We start from the raw sequence: 7,346 nt of genomic DNA, 5'->3' as shown, positions 1-7,346 counted from the left end.
GTATGTTAAAACTCACCTTCTGTTGAAATGTGTCACATTACTGTTGATAATGTTAGGGAAAATCTACCATTTGTACATATATTTCTTTTTTTCCAAAATAATTATTTATTTAATTCTATTCATTATTATTGTTTTAATTTGATCAGAGAGAGAGAGAGAGAGAGAGAGAGAGAGAGGGAAAGAAGTAAGAAAGCAAGTCGCCAGGTCCAGGACTCAAACTGTGGTTAGTCAGCCATGTGGGAGTTCAGTGACTTAACCACCATGCCACCTGGTGGCTCCTGTACATATATTTCTAATCTTATTGAAATATGAGACTCAAATATTTGTCAGAATTGAAATGTTAGCACTAATCTTGAGTATAAAGAAATTGGCACTCTAAAAATTGAGTTGAATTATTGAAATAAATATTGGATCAGAAAAAAATAATAAACTTTAATGAAAATACACACTAATGAATATAGATACATATTCTGAAATATGCCTAAGACTTTTTTAAATAAAGAAGGTTTGCAAATGTGCAAAAGGCAATATTATCCTGTCTGTGCTATTCAGCTGTATTCTTAATAAATAATGCAGAGTATCTATCATGTTTTCAGTGTCAATGCAACAGGACTGCAAAAAGGATATCCACCTACCTATTTTTAAGTCAGATAATTTTTCATGTATCTTGCATTGTTTTAATATTATGACTCTGTCTTCACTGCCAAGAAATGTGACTTGAAGTCCTCCATTATTTTTTACATTAGTATACATAAATGCAAGCTGTTTTCCTCACAGACGTCTAAGATTCAAAAGGCTTCAGAGGCCATTTCATTCAACCTCTACTTAGTGCTGACTTTAATGCCAGTTTTCCTAATTCAGAGGGAAAATACACAACACATGTAAAAGGCCTCATTTTCTGTAGTGCTCATTTACAAAATACACCCGTTATTACTTTTTCATAAAGCAAGAAAGTGTTCTCATGCATTTTTCCTACATTTTATATATTATTGAGGACCAGCTTGATTGCGAAAGTAATAAAAATACCCTGAAATCTAGCATAGCAAAAATTAATTCTCACTCATTAAAGTTAATTGGCAGCTTTCGGGGACGTTATTATCCTAGCTGTGAGTAAAGGGATCTAGGCTACTTCTGTCTTACCGTAACTTTATCTCAACTTGTGCTTGCCACGATTGCAGTGGCAGAGTGGGAAAATGGGATAGAGAACTTCCACTTGTTTCTTACTACCTCTTACCGAAAGTGATACATTCCATTTTCCTTCACAGCCAAGAAAGCAGACTTAGTCATGGGGTTCCAATCTACCTTTAGTGAAAGGCTTGGGATTCTTCCCAAACCCACGAAGGAGAGGGAAGTCGAGCAGAGTGAGCACAAGCAGTTGCTACCACACTGCATGTTTCCTGTGAGAACGTGAGCATGTGCATCACTTCTCAGCATCTTGCAATTTGGAATAGTAAAGCTGAACTAGAGAGTTACTGTGAAGATCACGTAAGATAACTTATGTACATCAATAACACATCGTCTAGAAAATAGAAATGTTAGCTCTTCATTTTTGAAAAAGGACTAATGGACTCAGCCTCAATGGCAAAGTCAGTACAGACTGTGGAGCTAGAAGCCACATACTCACTATAGTTCAAGTACCTGACCTGGTAGGGTTGAAAATATGCTGGCCATGTGTTTGTGTGTGTCCAGGATCCTGGTGGGCTGGTGGGCTTGAGGAGGGGACCATTGTCTGACTAAGTCCTGTGCTTTGTGCTTCTCTCTTCTGTCTCTCTCTCTCATGCGTGTACAGTTCTATTATAAAGTTAAAAAATCTTTTAAACAAAGAAAGGACTCATAATGATCTCTTCGTAATGAGTTCCTTGCCTTGGCTATATGGTTAAATTCATCCACTAGAAATGTTCAAGTCTTATGTTCACTTGCTGCTGTAATTACAAATCTTTTAGAATAGAAAGTGAAGATCATAGTGGGAAAAGAAGAAAAATGCAATATGAAATGCATTGAGTCTTTTTGGAACATCCATTGATATAAAGCATTTTTAACTCAATGGTCACAGTACGTGCACCTGAGAAAAGAATTGTAAGGAACACAAAACTATTCATCCCCTCTTAGTGTCCCTGCTGGACCTGAGAAATAAATTGACCAAAGTTAGATTAACAAGAGAAAAACATAAATTCTAATATGTTTGTCATGACACCGGGGCCCTTGTAAGGAAATGAAGACTCAAAGAAGTAACAAACCCCACATGTTTTTGTATTCACCCAAACAAAGGGAGACAATTGTACAAAAATAAAGTATGAGAGAAGGATAAACAAAGATAAGACTTATTTTAACAAGATTTGTTTGTACAAAATTCTTTGAACTATGACTCCCCATCAGAAAACGTTTTCTTCTCATATAGGGAGGGCACCTTTCACATGGGAGTTATTTATCTTTTGTTTTCGAAAAGAAAAGACTAGAATGCCATTCTTGCATCTGCTATTTTTCAAGTACATACAGATAATGTTACAGCTGTTTCCAGGAATATTTCCTCTATGCTTTTTTAAAAATTTTATAGACAGTGTAAGCTTTTTATATTCGTTAACTTAGAGATTATTTGTTTTTAATATTTCAATCAGAAAATATTATATACTTTTAGTTAATTATCTAAGTTAATTCAGAATGGCATTTGATAAAATGGATTGATCCTTATGAATGAAAATTCATCAGATATTTTAATATAAACATACTAAATTTTTTTTAATTATCTCAATTTCTGAGACCAAGGTTACCTGGTCAGTGGTATTTCTGATAGTGTGGAAGCTGGTGGAACTGTGTCATCAAATGTTTAGCATAATGCAGAACCTTTAGATCAGCATTTGCATTGAATGAGAAATTGTACCGAGATAGGAAATACATCACACACACGTCGTCAGAGTATAGGCCCATAAGATGGAGGCACCATCATCCTTAGAAATCACTCACTGGAGACTGCACATTAGCTTTCCTTAGAAACCATTGGCTAGAGCTTGGTCGCACACAACTTACTTATACAAGAAATTGCTTACAGCTCAGCCTAGCATAGCAGAAGGCATGACTTAAAACAATTGGAGGGATTATGACTTTTCCTATATCCCTGCTACATTCCGAAACCTAGATCATAGCTTTTAGGGCTAAAAGTTCTCAAAGACTTGAGCAATTGTTAACCACTAGATAATGGTCTCTGAAGCCTAGAGCTCTCAAACCAATATTTGATCATTTAGCACTAGTTTTCTAAAGAAGTAACCTAAAATTTAATCCTCACATATACTTTTTCATAATACACATTTTTAGGAGACCCCTCATACTCAAACAAATTAGAAATGGTTGCAGTCCAAGATGGACATAAATGCTCTAAGTTCCCATTGTTCTACATTGTTTTTAAATAATGTAAACATCTTTCTTGTGCTAGCATGTTTACTAAGGTAAGGCAAGACAAAGAATCGAGTCCAATGCAGGATGGTCTTTTAACTATCATATAGTATCTTCAGGGATCCAAGTTTCCCCTAAACACAATTTTTGTCCAACAAATAGAAATCTTTGACCAATGTAAACATGTTTCCAAATCACCGAGAAATATTTTACAATGTTTGTGTCCAAGTAAACTTCAAATCCATTTGGAAAAGGAATGTTCTTTGAAATAGCAATGTAGTTGACAACCTTAAACTAGATCTGAATTTCTAATGCTTATCAAATATACTTTTATTACGGTAGATTTTTGGGTTACATATTGCTACCTAGCAGGCTGAGGCCCAATGTGACCCTAGAGTTTGATTCCCATGTCACCTTCAAAGCCAGGCAGTGTGAATGGCTCAGCTGCTGTCCTTGATACTCAGGAACCTAAGACAGGAGGATTTGTGATATAGCCAGACTCTGTTAAAAACAGAAAGAAAGGGACCAGCAGTTGGCATGGTGGCTATGTTGCTGGACTCCCATGTAGTCGAGCATGGTTTGAATCCCGGACCCAGTGGCTTAAACTCATGCCAGGAGCGTGTGCATGCGTGCCCAAGATCCCAAGAAGAGAAGAGGAGAAGGGATTGCAGTGTGACCATCCCCCCTGGGGGAGATTTCTTGCTTTCTGTCTGTCTCTCTGGTGAGCACATGCACCCTACAGCAAAAACCTCTCAAAAATAAAAAGAAAAAGAAAAAGAATAAACAACAGAAAGAAAAAAGAAGAAAAGAAAATTACATTTAATTAACTTCATCTGAGTTAGATATGCTTAAGATTTTAGCTAATTTGCAGTTTGTTTCATTTCCCTTTCACAACAATTCAGACTAATAATTAAATCAATTTTTTCTTGTGACTCACTAAATAAAGACAATCTTAAACAGATATAGTAACAGCTCTTATTCTTTGCAAAATCTGTTAGTATCACTATCATTTTTATGCTACTTTTTTTTGGGGGGAGTGGTTTTTGCTTTAGGGCACATGTGCTCACCAGAAAGACAGAGAAAGACAGAGAGATCCCCCGGGTGGATGGTCACACCGCAACCCCTTCTCCTCCATTTTCCTCTAGAGATCCTGGATACGCACGCACACGCACCCAGCATGAGTTTAAGCCATTGGGTCCAGGATATGAATTTCAGTCGACTACATGGAAGTCCAGTGACAACCATTACACCAACTGCTGGTCCCTATGCTACTTCTATATATCATTAGGAAACATTTTTGTTAACCTTCACTTAAGTTGAAGTGACTTGCAATATGAAGTTTCCATTTGTTCTCTTTTATAGGTTTATTAGTAGATTGAAAAAGTTTCTTTAAATCTATATTTACTGATGACAAACCAAGAAAAAAAACCACATGTATGCAATAGATTAAATACTGCTTTTGCTTTTGTTTTTATAGTGAGCAATGGCAATGCTCAGTGGAAGATTTTTGCTCAGTATTATGTTTTAAAGTTCTGTGATCTACGTGTCCTGAAAAGAAATTATTCCCTAGCATTTAATCAAGACAGTCCTGAGCCTTTTCTATGCTTCCATAAACTGCCATGATACTTTATTACATGATGAACAAGGTTATAAAGAAAAAAACACGGTCTCTTCATAGTGAGATAATGTCAAATTTAAAGCAGAATATTAACCTGTATGACCAGTCTATGTGGAAAAGAACATAATCCTGTCAAATTTTAATACCATTTTAAAGCTCACTTCAGATCTGGAAATTTAGGTAACATGAATGAGAAAGAATCAACATTTAAACCAAGTAAGTCAGGGTATATATTAAGGTATGAAATGTTGATCAAGTCATGGTATTAATACTTTACATAGAATTTTTAGATTATAAAATAGAAACATAAAAGCTTATAATTTGAATATAGACCAAGTTCAACTGTTTGCCACCTCCTCAAAGTCTCATTATAGGGTAGGCATCCTTAAATTCCATAGAAAGTTTATATGGCATACATCTAAGCTGTGTTGTGCCCTTCCTCCTTCCTCTTTGTCTTCTATAGGGTCTTCATCACTTGCCGCCTGGTCTAAAAGTTTCTCATTGGTCTATTGCCTCAGATCTATTTGAATCATGGCCAGCAGATGGACTATCAAAAAATATTTTTCCATGAATTTATTTTCTGCGTTTAAATACTGCTCTGGCTTCCCACCTTCTAAGACATATAGTCTAAGGATCAAAAAATAAAGGTCCACATTATGGAGCTCTCCCAACTATCACATAGACTTCCTTCATTTTTCAGTTACCTGCTCCTTTGCGTTCTATGTTCCATCCACTCCAATTGACATACCTTCTGAATATGGACAGCACAGCTTTCCCTCCCAATGCCTTTCTTACTGTGTCCACACTAGCCCATGGCACCCTGCATGTCCTTTTTCTCAGGTACCTCACTTGACTCTTGTTAGTAATCAGTTCAGGCGTCATCTGTCTGTTACATCTTCTGATTTGTGCTTCCCTAATCAAAATAATTAACTCCTTCTATAATCTTCAGTACATTTTCATTGCTTATTGCAAAAGACATTTGCTTTGAGATTATTTTCTTTTGTGATCTGCTTTACCAATTGTTGTATAATTCCTGGAAGCCAGAGATAATAATACCTTAATTATCCCTTTTTAAAAAAAAATAAATTTTACTTTTTATTAGTATTAAATTTGACCTGAGGGAGAGAGAGAGAGAGAGAGAAAGGGAAAGTGAAAAAGTCAACCTTAATGAGCACGTTCAGGTACCAATGGCCATAAACTAGAACAAACATACTTAATAACATGTATCTTAACCTCTGGCATGTGAAAAAAGATGTTCTTAAGCTTCATGCATCATTATTTATTTAAATAGATACTTTTTATAACTCAGTTAAGTATATTCTCAAAATGTAGTTTTCTAAATATTGGAAATATTTGATGGTATATTTAATGTATAGAAAGTTAAATGTTAAGGGTTTTCTCCCTCCAGCATAGGGCTTCACTTCCAAGAAAACAAGTGTTTCTTTGAGCAGGTACCTCCAAGTGTCAGCTTACAGAAAGTCCCTTAAAACCAGGGCACGCTCGGCTTGTTTCCATGGAAGAAGAAATGAATCCCTAGCAACCTCATATCTAGTTCACATCTGGCACAACTTCCATCAGAGGCAACGACTGAAGCAGACTGTTATTTCAAAAGACAAGTGGAGGTAAGAGCATTTATCTCACTAATCATTTCCTGTCTTCCTGCCAATATTCTTTTGGCAACATTTATTTTATATTAATATTTGAAGCAAAAAGCCACAACCTCGGTAAGTTCATTTTTCCAAAGCATGTCTGGAAAAATATTAAATATTATAGTGTAGTCACAAAGCATGTTTGTGACTACACTATAATAGCCTTTGTTATTTTATATTGACAAATACCCACCCTGCTAAACCACATTCATAAGTTATTTTTAAATAATTATTTATTTAATTTTATTTATTATTATTTTTTTAATTTGACCAGAGAGAGACGGAAATTGAGAAAGTAAGTCAGCAGGTCAAACTGTGGTTGTGGGAGTCCAACACCTTAACCACCACACCACCTGCTGGCTCCAGAGTTTTGTTCTGTTTTGTTTTTTAATATTTGTGTTCATTCATAGACTCAGGAAAGACTTTAATGATTTGGAAAAAGATTGTTCATTAGGTCTGGTGAAAAATACTTTGTTATTTCAGCTAAAGCTAGGTAGGTTTAGTCTTGAGAGGCAATGGGTTAGAGAGGTTCCTTGTTGGTATTATCTCATACAGGTGATTTAGACATGGAAACAGTGAAGGCAACCACCGATGCTTAAACCCGGTATTTTTTTTTTTTTCACTCTCTTCTAGAGACATATAGTAAACCTCTTTCACATGAAGAAATGTGGCTTGGGGACAAGCAGTTATAC

The sequence above is a fragment of the Tupaia chinensis genome, unplaced genomic scaffold (assembly GCF_000334495.1).
Source record: "Tupaia chinensis unplaced genomic scaffold, TupChi_1.0 Scaffold144690_1, whole genome shotgun sequence".
In the NCBI taxonomy this organism is placed as follows: Eukaryota; Metazoa; Chordata; class Mammalia; order Scandentia; family Tupaiidae; genus Tupaia; species Tupaia belangeri.
This window is presented reverse-complemented; position numbering follows the sequence as displayed.